This window comes from Equus przewalskii, chromosome 7 (genome assembly GCF_037783145.1).
Source record: "Equus przewalskii isolate Varuska chromosome 7, EquPr2, whole genome shotgun sequence".
Taxonomy (NCBI): domain Eukaryota; kingdom Metazoa; phylum Chordata; class Mammalia; order Perissodactyla; family Equidae; genus Equus; species Equus przewalskii.
The window spans coordinates 8,113,301-8,126,188 of record NC_091837.1 but is presented as its reverse complement, the minus strand read 5'-3'; the positions used below and the strand labels follow the sequence as shown (position 1 = coordinate 8,126,188).

Here is a 12,888-nt window from a genome sequence, read left to right as displayed (position 1 = left end):
ATATATACACATATATATTATCTAAGATTAATAAAACAAATCCAACTTTTTTATATGGACAAAGAAGATGAACACACAGGATGAAAATGAATATGGGTATTCTGGGGAAACAAGATGACAGCTTGTTTTCTTTAGATAGTGGTTCAGTGATACCCATGGAGAAGCAGGTTCATTGTTAGGATTTTTAGCTAGTGCAACCAAGGCAGAATACTCGATTAGTAGTAAAACTGTTGAATATTAGCCAGCTGATTAGTTACTTTTTTTTCCTGATAAAACTTTATTTGCAGTAGATCTGTACAAACTCTTTATCACAGAACATAAAAATTAGCTGTAATTGCGATTTTCAATAGGTGTATTTCTGATTTAAGCTTTTCTCATTTTTGGAAATGTTTACTTTTATCTTTGTTAAATAGATTTTTATTTCAGTCATCAGTTGCAATGAATGAACTATAAATTGCGCTCATTGCTGAAATCGTTGCTGTCTTTGATTTATGGAGGAATCTGTTTTTATTATAAATCAAAGCAAGTACAAGATTCATGTTAATTTATTTCTGGAAATGAACTAAGTATTATTAAAGAAAACATTTGAATTCTTTTAATAGTCATAGAATGTTTTACTTATTTTTCTTTGAAGCTGTAATTTTTGAGTATATGAGTTTTAGATTACTTAGAAATTGTCTAATTTCTACATTAGTATGAAAGAAAAATAGTTTTTTATCATGCTATGAAAAATTAATTCATATGAGTATTTTGTCATGAAGAAATCTATAAAACTTTAAAAACTAAATTTTATCTCAGTATGCAGTATCTAATAACAGTGTTCTGTGTTCACTTGATTCAGGAAATACTAAATGGAACGATTTGTATTTGAGTTAAAGTAATGCCCTAATTCTGTCTCTTTCGTTATTTAAAAAACCTGAAATACATTTTTCAATTATGATTTTTTTTTCCTTTTTCTCCCCAAAGCCCCCCAGTTCATAGTTGTATATTCTTTGTTGTGGGTCCTTCTAGTTGTGGCATGTGGGATGCTGCCTCAGTGTGGTTTGATGAGCAGTGCCATGTCCGCGCCCAGGATTCGAACCAACGAAACACTGGGCCGCCTGCAGCGGAGCGCGAGGACTTAACCACTCGGCCACGGGGCCAGCCCCTCAATTATGATTTTATTAAGGAAATCAAGTTGAATGTGTGAGTCATCTGATTTTGTTATTAAGTACTCTTGGTTGCTGGTGTCAGAAACTGAATTAGAGCTTAAAAAAATAAACAGAGGAAGGTGTGGCTTTATTGGCAGGATACTGGAGCAGCTCACATAACTGAAGAACTGTGGCAGGCAGCTTGGAGACCTTGAGGATTGAAAGTGAGGGTATGGTGTCTCAGATATTCTAGCTTTGCATGTCTTTGGGCATTGGTGTGATTCTCTCAGGCTTCTCTTGGCTCCTGGCTGCACAGTCCAAAGTCTCTTCTTCCTCTTAGTATCTCAGTAATATTTTCCATACTGCCTTTTGGCCAAAAGAAATAGCTAACAGTTCCATTTATTAAGTGGTTAGGGCCAAATAACTTAGGTATTTATTTCCTGACAACTTAACTATTTGAAAAATTGATACATATAATTTAAAAGAAAACATTTTAATTTCACTATGTGTGCCTGTTGGATACTGCAAAAATTTTGAACCTTGGAATCAGATGATACCTTCCACCTCTATTTCCTGTTCCACATTGATTTTTGCATGATACTTGCTTTTTATCATAGCAACTGCTGAAACTCCTGCTTCTTGAAGAAATGATGTCATTGAAAGGAATGTTTTCTGAGCTAATGTTGAAATTATGAATGGCCTCAGTTAGTTGTTTGTGTGGTTCACTAGATGTCAATTATTGCTGTGTTTCCCTTAAAAACTTAAACAGTCCTGTAGGCCCTTGTGAATTTACTGTGGTACCTCCAGGGTGCCTCAGCACACTGTTAGCAAATCATGATTCTAGTAGAAAAGAAGGATTCTGATTGGTTCCCCCTTTGATCATGTGGTTGAGGGAACGAGCTGTGATTTGGTCAACCTGGGTTACTCACCCACTCCCTTGCTTAGAAGGGCGTAACATTGCATTGTATGGATATATCAGTTTATCTTTTTCTAGTTGTCTAAAAATTATAAAAAGAGCATAAATTAATGTCTTGTGTATCTCTGACGATTTCTATAGCACAGATTCTATTAAGTCTTACCTAACACTTAAACTCAAAAAAAGTTTATTTATGGATGCATAAATAGCATGGTATTTGTGCTTTTAAAATTATCTGAGGGGCCGACCCCGTGCTCGAGTGGTTAAGTTTGTGTGCTCCGCCTTGGTGGCCCAGGGTTTCGCCAGTTCGAATCCTGGGCATGGACATGGCACTGCTCATCAAGCCATGCTGAGGCAGCATCCCACATGCCACAGCTGGAAGCACCCACAACTAAAAGAATATACAACTATGTACAGGGGCCTTTGGGGAGAAAAAGAAAAAAAAAATCTGATTATGGGGTCCGGCCCGTTGGCATAGTTGGTTAAATTTGTGCACTCTGCTTCAGTGGTCTGGGGTTCGTGGGTTCAGATCCTGGGCACAGACCTATAAACCACTCATTAAGCCATGCTGTGGCGGTGTCCCACATACAAAATAGAAGAAGATTGTCACAAGTGTTAGCTCAGGGCCAGTCTTCCTCACCAATAAATAAATAAATAAATAAATCGGATTGAGGATCAGAGACTTAAAACCTAAGAGCTAAAACTATAAAACTCTTGGGAGAAAACAGGGGAGAAGTTTCATGGTGTTGCTTTTGGCAATGATTTCTTGGCTGTAACATCAGAAGCACAGGCAACAAAAGAAAAAAATAGATAAATTGAACTTTGTTAAAATTAAGAATTTTTGTGCATTGGATACACTATCAAGAGAGTGAGAAGGCAGCCCAAATAATGGGAGAAAATAGTTGTAAATCATACATCTGATAAAGGATTAACACAACTCAACACCAAAAATGACCCAGCTAAAAAATGGGCGAAGGACTTGAATAGATATTCTCTTAAAGAAGTTATACAAATGCCAGTAAGTACATGAAAAGATGCTCAGCATCACTAGTCATTAGGGAAATGCCAATCAAAACTACAAGATAACACTTCACATGCGTTAGGATGGCTGTTATCAAACAAGTAGAAAAGTGTTGACGAGGAAATGAAGAAATTAGAACCCTGATGCGTTGCTGGTGGGAATGTAAGATGGTGCAGCTGCTGTATGGAAAACAACGTGGTGGTTCCTCAAAAAATTAAACATAGAATTACCACATGATCCAGCAGTTCCACTCCTAGGTATCTGCCAAAAGAAGTGAAACCAAGGACTAACACATTTGTACAGCAGGGTTCAAAAGCAGCACTAGTGACAGTAGCCAAAAGGCAGAAACAATCTAAATGTCCGTCAGTGGATGAATAAACAAAATGTGCATACATACAATGGACTATTATTCCACCTTAAAAAGGAAGTTGGGGATGATGAAAAAGTTCTGGAAATGGATAGTGGTAGTGATCGCACAACAATGTGAATGTACCTAAGGCCAAAAAATTGTACACTTAAAATGGTTAAAATTGTAACTATTATGTGTATTTTACCATAGTCAAAAAAGAACATACACTTTAAATATGTGCACTTTGTTATACTTCAATTATACCTTAATAAAGTTAAAAAAAATCTTGAGGTAATTGATGATTATAAATAATTAAAAATAATTTGTGAAGACTTTAAAGATGATGAAATAATAAACTGTGTAGTATTGAAAGACAGTTTGTCCTATGAAGTAATATGATGGGGACAGGTCTGGGAAGAGAGGCAAGCAATGGATATATTTTAACAGTAGGAAAGCTATTAATTATTTCTGGTGGCACCTTCATAAGAGATGAAAATGTCTTATTGTTAAATGGTGCAAAACAGATTAGAGGGTCATACACTGTTACTGGTGCTTTGCTGTCATATGAGAGAGAGAGAGAAGTAGTTTTATAAAGGGGTTAGGATTGGACTCTCTACTGTATAATGTTCTTAATGATATAGGTGATGAAAAGGGGAATATGCTCATTAAGTTCGCAGATGACTTGTCAGTCCCTTGGAGAATAGAATTAGAGTTTCGAATTATCTTGACAAGTGAGAAGAGGTTGTAAAGAATAAAGATTTTTAGGAACAAGTGTCAAGTAATATACTTGAGACAATGGGTAGTAAAACTGATGTAAATCTCTAATTTTGTGGGAGAATGAAACAATAAAGCCTGTATTCGTTAAAATATATTAGGACATGCAGCATATAAAAATATATTCTCAATATGCAAGGGCTTCTTACTTGGATTCTCTTTATAAGCAGTATAGTTAGCATCAAATTTTACTATATTACAAACTTATTTTATTTAATAGCGAGGCAGTATGGTATAGATGTTTACAATGTAAACTGTGGAGCCAGAATTCCTGGGTTTCAATTCTGTCTTCTCCACTTAGCTGGTATAATCTTGGGAAAGTTATTTCTCTGTATATCTGCTTTTTCAAGTGTAAATGGGAACAGTAATGGTTGCTACCTGATAGAATTATTGCAGGGTTAATTAAGTTAATACATATAATACTTTTAAAACAGTGCCTGGCAAATAGGGAAGTGCTCAATAAAAGTTAACTGCTAATAAAATAAGCTTAACAGCTGGTCACAGTTGGCTCATTATAATGAGGTTATGCTTGTGCTGATTGAAAGCGTCTTCTCTCCCTGTTCTTGCTGTCACTTTTTAAAAATTTTATTTTATAAAAATAAATTGGCCTTGTTCTTTCTGGGTAGCATCCCAAATATTGTTACCATACTTTCTGATGCTGTGGGGTCAGCTATTCATGTGGGTGAAGTGCCATTAAGATTCTTTCCCAATTATCAGAACGCATTAAAGGTATATGACTGAAAAATTATCTTGGCTTCTAGTTTGGGGAAACTCTTTATAGTCTCAGCTATTTGTGAACCTATCTGCTCTTCCTTTGTCAATTCCAGAAAGGTTAAGAAAATAACAGAGGAAGAACTAGTTTTTGGGGTAGAAGCAAAATTATTACACACAGAATGGAACATACAAAGGATGCCTTAGGAATGGCTTGATTGTAAGGACTTCTACTTTTGTAGAAGAGATCAAAGAGGATTAAGACCACCTCCCTTTTGCTGTCACTTTTCATTCTATATCCTTGTTTTGAAGCTGTATTTATTTGTTTATTTTTTTAAAGATTGGCACCTGAGCTAACATCTCTTGCTAATTTTCTTTTTTATTTTTCCTTCTTCTTCTCCCCAAGGCCTCCCAGTACATAGTTGTATATTCTAGTTGTGAGTGCCTCCGGTTGTGGCATGTGGGATGCCCTCTCAGCAAAGCTTGATGAGCGGTGCCATGTCCACTCCCAGGATCCGAACCGGCGAAACCCTGGGCTGCCAAACTACTCGGCCACGGAGCTGGCCCCTGAAGCAGTATTTTCATCTCTACAAAAACCATCCTCATTTTATACAAAAGTGGCATTAGATTAGTAACAGTTCAGGACTGATATTACAGCTGTTACCAAGATCCTGTTTGTTTCAAGAAGTTTTTATATGTTAGTGAAATGATGGTTTACAGTTACTTACAATCATGTATTATCTATTTTTAGCTTAATGCTGGAACATGAACATGATTGTAGAAAGCACTCCAGTTTTCCCACGATTGTAATGAGAATTATCACTTAGAGTTATTTTTAATTGCTTATGAGAAAAATTTTTATGATCTATCCCAAGACTCTTAAGGAGAGAAAAATATTATTTCGTTGATTAGTCAAAACACTTTGAGTAGCTCTTGAGGGAACTTGTAGCCTCTGTGTTTGAGAGAGTGAGGGAGAAGAGAGAGTTGGGGGAGGGAGAGAGGTAGACTTTGATAAAAGAGAATAAATGCTAAATCGTGTACTTGCAAAAATGCAGTAAAAGTTTAGTGGCTTGGAATAATAGAAGAGCTCTGGGAATCTGGTTTCTAGAGGAAAGGCTAGTCTGGGTATAGGAAGTAACATAAGCAATGGCAAGGAATTTGGAATGAACATAGAATGTCCTAGAAGGGAAGAGTGAGATCCTCATTTGAGGGAGACATTGTTGTTGAGAGGGAGGGTCCTCGTTTTAGGGAGACCTTGTTGAGAGGGATGCAGTAGATTTTGACAAATACATACAACGATAGTACCCTGAGAGTTCACTGAGAATGTGTAGAGAATAATGGTTATGTTGCTTGGCTCATTGAGTTAAGTGATTTCCTCTTACTTAGCCTCAAATGCCTATGACTAAAATTTTTGCTTCAGCAAAATCACTTATTCCTTTTTTTATTTTGAACTTTTAAAGTTTATAATGAATAATGGAAACTTACAAATCTTTCAATCCTAGGAGTTTATTCTGTATGAAGAAAGGCAGGTAGAAATGTTGCATTTATGCTAAGAACTAGAATATAGAGGTTTTCAGTGGGCATACTTGAAACATTCAATGAGTGGGTAATAGAAGGCCCTGGTTAATTTCTCATATTTACTTAAATTATGTTTTTTTAAATTCAAAAAGTAGTTAATGAGCATGTTTCTCGTCTTCATCAGAATTAGTATTCATCGATCATTGATTTGAAGACACTAGTACAATAAATTTGTCTTCTAATGTTATCTCCCTTTTACAGATGAGGAAACTGAGTGAACTTCCTAAAGTGATACACGTAAGTTTGGAACCAAAATTCACATCCCAAACAGTCTGATTCCACAACCTGTACTCCTACCTAATAAGCTGTATTGTAATGCCTCTCATTAATGGATGGTGTAAGGCCCTTGGGTTCAAATCTTGAGTAGGACACTGACCTATCTAGGAAATCATAATCTGTCTATTAGGACAGATAGAAATGTAAGTAATTATAATGACATGCAGTAAGTGTTGTAAACTAGAGCTGTACTGAAGGTGCACAGTAAACTCTGCAGGGAAGCTTTCACAGTGAAAGTAATGTTTGAAGCCAAGAATTGAAGGATGTTTGGGATTTATCCAGATGGATAAAGAGGTATGAGTAAATCAGACAAAGGTAATAGCAGTGACAAAAGCTCATGCATGAAAAATTTAAAAGCAGCCTGAAGTTGTTCATTCCGGATGTGATTGTCATAGGGCACATTTTTTTTGAGCAGTGATGTTTTAGTGAAACTTCTGTTGATGGGATGGGTATGCCAGGTGATGTTAAAAGAGGAATTAACCAGAATCAGTTCTGTTCTAAGTCCAGTTGTAGTTGGTTATTTTGTTCCTTAGGTAATTGAGGTCTACATAAATTTAATTCACATGTTTGAGAACCAGTTTGCTAGACCAAATGGTGGTGACACTGGTGGCGTGGAATGGAAAGATAAAAATGGAGCATTTCAATGAAAGCATTGGGAATTGGTGTCAGATTTTGTTATTGGAAATAGAATCAAATGGTTTCTAGCCTTGCAGACCTAGGCTGACCAGATAGTCCCAGTGGTGGGGAGAGGGGAGGGAGGCTGATGATGGATTCTGTTTGGGATATGTAGAGTTGGAGGTGCTACGACAGCCCCAGAGGAAACCTGGTACTCCATCATACTGTGCTAGCAATAGCAGTCATGGTTGTGGAAAAGATGCAGGAGCTCTGTGGTGGTAGCAGAAACCTTGACAGGCTTATCATTTGTTTGGGGGAAGGACTGGATACTGTTGCATGTGGCCCTGGTCAGGCCTGCTTATGAATTGTTTCAGACTTTTAATGGATTGGAGAAATAGGTTTTATGAATAAAAATGAAAGAAAGCAACCTGAGGAAAGACAGTTATGTAGCAGTTTCTGTGTATGAAGGGTTTGTATTAGCATATAGTGCAGTATCACCCAAACCTCTCATATTACCTACATGATTATTTTCAGTATCTGTCAAATGGGAATGCATCTTGAAATCAATGGTATGTTATATGAATTGGCAGGTTTCTTCTTTCTGAGTGGTGTGTAAATTTAATGGTGTGCCTTGATTTTGATGGCATTTCAGAGTCAGTAAAATGCAGAATGTTTTCTCCAATGCTCATTAGCATAAATACGTAGTTTTTGTTTTTTAAGAGTATTTGCCTATGTTCCGTTCAAATCATCTCAGTCACCAGTGATTTATATACCACACCATGGAAATGCTGGTAATTGAAAAATTAACTATGCTGTAGAATATAAGATTTAGATTAGATGTTGAGGATGTAAATCAATAGAAAAGAAAAAGTGTAAGCTCTTTCCAAGGTCTTTATATTTCTTTGCATTTTAGTATGTATGAGTGTCCTGACTAAAAACAGAAGTGATACAGAACTGCTATTCAATCAAGGGCCTGATGGTTACTAGAGAGCTTGGATAAAAGCATTATTCCTTCTGCCCCTTTGAGACATTAGTTTCTTTGACAGACTGTTTTCATGTTGGAAAATGCAAGAAATGGATGAGTGGCTCAGACTGACCTTGGAGGTGTGATATTATTCTTAGTAGTTATGTTCACATGCTTATTGGAAACTTGTGAATTCCAGTTACTTGTTTGTGTGGATTGTTGTTTTCATGCTGAATTGAGTAGTACTTACGTTTGTGATGTATAAACAAGATTACTCAGCACACTTCATAATGTGTGTAGAATAGGTTTGTAGAAGGCTGTGTGTTTGAGAAGTTTTTCATCTTGTGAGAGGATATTTTACCAATATTTTAGTATGTTTAGCATGAATATAAGTAATTTAGTCAGTACGCTTTTTTAAAAAGCTAGCCCCTCCATTAATGGGTTAAACAAAATGATAGCTTACGAATTTTTTAAATTTGAGGTTTAGTTTTTGTCTTCACTGTGAACCCATGACTTGAGTTTTTTGTTATTAATTTAAGTGCAGTTATTTAAAAATAAAAAATCTCTTTTACTTAATAGCTTATTTCTTATTAGCCCTTACTTAGTACTTTTGCCTTCCTTTTTCTTAAGTAAAGCATATTGATGAATTCTACTTTTTTGACTTTATCTGAAAAAGTTCCCTTTCTTCTTGTGTATATTTGGATGGCAGTCACATATTTCCTTCTGTTTACATGAGATAAATATTACTAGTTTAAAAGGGTGAATCTTTTTCTGGGGATCTGTTGAATTTTATGGTGTTAAAAGGATTCTTAAGATGGTGTCCTGGTCAAGACAATGTCTGGTCCTTTGACTATTTAATAATTAAGGAGAATTGCTTTGAAGGAGTGGATATTAGAGCTCAACATTTTAAATAGAGCCCACATTGTAGTGTGTGGTTATTGGAGGTTATTTTGAGTTTTTGTTGGCTTGTTTTCAAAAATATGAGTAGCCCCCTAGTTAATTGCCAGAATATATATTTTAACTAGGCCAACAGAAGAGTGAATTGTTTTCGTTGCACATAGCCTTTACAATTTGAATTTTGTCTCTCTTTTCTTGAATGTAACTATTGGCCAGCTGGAGTTAGACAGTTTTAAATTGTGATAACGGCAGTTACACAAATTCAAATCTTTTTCTTCTCTTCATTGTTAAGTTGTATGCTTAAAGGACAGATTTACGTTTTCATTCAGCTTTCTGGTCCTTATCCATTTTTATGCTTGTTATTCTGCATAAAACTGAGTGGAAGGAACTAGAATTTAAAGAGTCTGTTTACAGATGGGAAGAGGAATGTTAACATTCCTAATATAATATTAGTATACTAATAAGAAATATGTAGACTAGCTAGGTTTGGGATACTGATAGCTATTTTTTGAGTGTAATTTACTTCCAAATTTTTCCTAGAATAATTGTTGAACATCTCAAGTACCTAGGCAAAATAGGAAAATCATGCTCATTTATATGTGGGCACTCTCTTGAGATCCTGTGGTAAGCTTGTTACCGAATCAGGTTCATTTTGCCTGCTGCACGATGATGCCAGTCACCTAGGTGGTGAGTTTGCAAAGAGAAAGGATTTAATCAGAAGGCAGCAGGAGAGGAGATGGGAGAACCAATCTCAAATCCGCCTCCCTGACAAATGGGGATTAGGGATATTTTGGGATAAAGGGGCGAGGTAGTCTGAAGTAGGAATAGATGATTGGTGGGAGAACCAATCTCAAATCTGCCTCCCCAAAAAATGGGGATTAGGGATATTTGTGGGATAAGGGGGCGGGTAGTCTTAAGTGGGAATAGATGATTGGAAGTAAAGAGAAGTGAGGTAATCGACGATCTGCACAAGTGTAGTCAAGCTTCATGGCTCTTCATAGGACGCGTGTTCACAAAATGGCAGCATTAACATGTTCTGAGGGTGGAGTTTTCATCTCCTTGCTGGCGAAGGGTCACTTATCTGTCGTCCATGTGAGTCCAGTTGATGAGTTGGCTGTCTCAGCCGGCCTGAACTGGATGAGTGACTCTCAGTTCCTGTGTCCCAACCCATTACCCTGTTGACCCAAGCTCAGAGATGTTATCTGTAGGGTGGGCTTTAGTAATGCATTATCTACCTGCTTTTGCTAACAGACTAGACACTGAGTCTAGTTAAAACATTGCCATGCTGCACCCCCCCCTTCAAATTAAGTTGTTTGTCTTTCTAGAAAAGAAACGTCTTATGCAGCTGGTGGGGGTGGGGTTGTTGTAAAAATGGTGGGGTCTGGAGATTCTGCTTTTGTTCCTTTAGGGCAGGATTTCAAAAGGACATTGGTGTGTTGAATTTTGCGTAATTTTTTAGTTGTCTTTTAAAAAAATCATGTTTTTTTTGTTTGCTACCTATCTCATTGATTAGTTTTCTTTTTCTATTGAGTGCATAAGAAATAGGACCTCACAATTTAAACCTTGTTTAAAAACTTTTTGAGAAACTATTGTAAAACTGCTCATCTTCATAGGGTTTGGTCATTTAGATATTTCATCCAAGAAAATGCAGTTAAAATTTTATTTGAACAGTAGGAGGCAGGGTCAATCTCATGTTAAGAGAGAATGTATGATATGTTAAGAGGGGCAGAAGTCATTACAAGATTATAATTAGGAAAATTTAGGTTTCCATGAAGAGGTGCGAATTTCTTGAGTAGGAATGTTTCTTTTCTTTTTTTAAAAATAGAACAGAATATTTGACCTATGCATTGCCAGTGAGAACTCTGATTTGGGGCAAGGTAGGGGAGAAAAGAGGTACAGGAGGCAAGAAAGTTAGTTCTTTCCACTTCAACTGAGAGCAAGTTCTAGCAGGACGTTATGAATGTGCAGGAATCTGCCTTCTGTTAATTTCCCAAAGGTAGACCTTGGAACTAGTCTAAGAAACAAAAGTCAAGAAACATTTTTCCAATACAGGAGCTAGTCTTTCTGATCTTTTTATGGAGTTGTCAATAGTGAACTACCTCAGGCACTTAGATAAATGATCTTGCTTGGCTTTTAATTCAAGTAATTTCTAGTTATTTGAACGCCCAGATTTTCTGTCATCTTTTCTTAACAAACAACACTTAAATATTTCTTTTGTTTTCTGTTAAATTATAAGGGGTTTTTTCTTCCTTAGGAGCTAGGGAACATTTCTTCATTTAAGATGGGGAACCTAAATGCTGCTTTATAAAATTAGGTTTTAAATTCTTAATTTCAGTAATAAAATGATGCCCACCATGTGATGTTAGAAAATAACATTACAAATTACTCATAGAAATTCCTTACAATCCCATTAATGATTTAATATATCTGAGTTAGTAGTATGAATTGAATGTGTTCTATGGAAGTGATTTTAAAGAGCAAATCAGAGCATAAAAAAAACTTCACATTCTTTCTTAAAATTATTTAATTTTTACCCTTTTCAGCAAATTGTGATGTGATCTTTGGTTTTAATCTTTTCTGGACACTGCCAGAAAGTGTCTTCACCAAGACATTGTATATGATTTATACTTGCCCCCACTTCCTACCCCTTATATAAGGATTAAGTTTAAAAGGAAAATACTTGTAAAATAAGTGATTTTAATAAGTATAAATCAAATTTGCTAAAGTTTGATCACAATTAATCTTTTCTGAGAAACATGGTCAGGGCTTTCTTTTGCCTACTTGAGATGTGAAAAGCAATAAGGTACATCTGAAGTGCAAGCAAATTTTAATGTCTAAAAAAATACTAGAGCACGTCTCACATTTTGGGGTCTACATTTGGAAAAGCAGCTGTCAGTATTTCAGCCATTTAAATGAAGACAAATGATCTTAAGTGTTGATCACTGACTGACTGAAGTTCTGTCTATTGCAGAGCCTCCTTTGAGGAATGTGTTGAGAACTTCTTCCACACTTGAAAAAAAACTCTTCCCCCCACCCCTATATATGTATATAAAGAATGAGCCACACTCTATACTGCCAACGTAGTCACAGACTTATACAAGATTGATCTTTGGTTATTATCTATTGAAACAGTTTTTACTTGTTGTAGTGAACATTATCTTAAGTGTTGCTGGTTCAAGAGACTTATTACCAGTGAAACACTCTTTGATACAGAAATGTAATTATAACGTGGATTTCAGCTGATGGTTTCTGACGACTTACTGGATTTTTGTTTTCAAGGAGAAGATGGTTGTTTTTTGCTTAGGAAATGATAATGTTTTAGCTGCTTATCTGTGCTGTACAGCTGGCAGAGGAATGCAGTATACTGATCATGAATGTGCATCTGGATCCCTGAAAACTCACAGACCTTAGTGTTTCCATAAGAGGTAGTAAAGACACACAGTGTTGTTTTGTTTTGTGGTTTTTTTTTTTAAATCATCTTGTTTGGAGATCTCACTGAGCCAGAACACTGACTCAGTTTTATATTTACTGTTTCTTTTTATCTTTTCAAAGCATGGTCTTAGTAAGTAGGGGGAAAAGTCACACTGAGGGCATTCAGCCCTGTGAGAATAATAGTTGACAATAGAATTGCAGCTCTGTAAGGGCAGGAACTTTGTT

General features: G+C 36.1%; 1 protein-coding gene across 50 annotated transcripts in view; it reads left to right on the top strand.

Moving 5' to 3' along the window:
• Window positions 1–12,888, top strand: part of MTMR3 (myotubularin related protein 3) — a 142,076-nt gene that overhangs the window by 57,239 nt on the left and 71,949 nt on the right. The window contains exon 1 of one of the 50 annotated variants that reach the window (XM_070628560.1): window positions 6,675–6,716. The exons of the other annotated variants lie outside the window; for them this stretch is intronic. The gene's annotated coding sequence lies outside the window, so the exon portion shown is untranslated. Of the gene's footprint in view, window positions 1–6,674; window positions 6,717–12,888 lie in introns of those variants that run through there. 50 annotated transcript variants of the gene reach the window in all.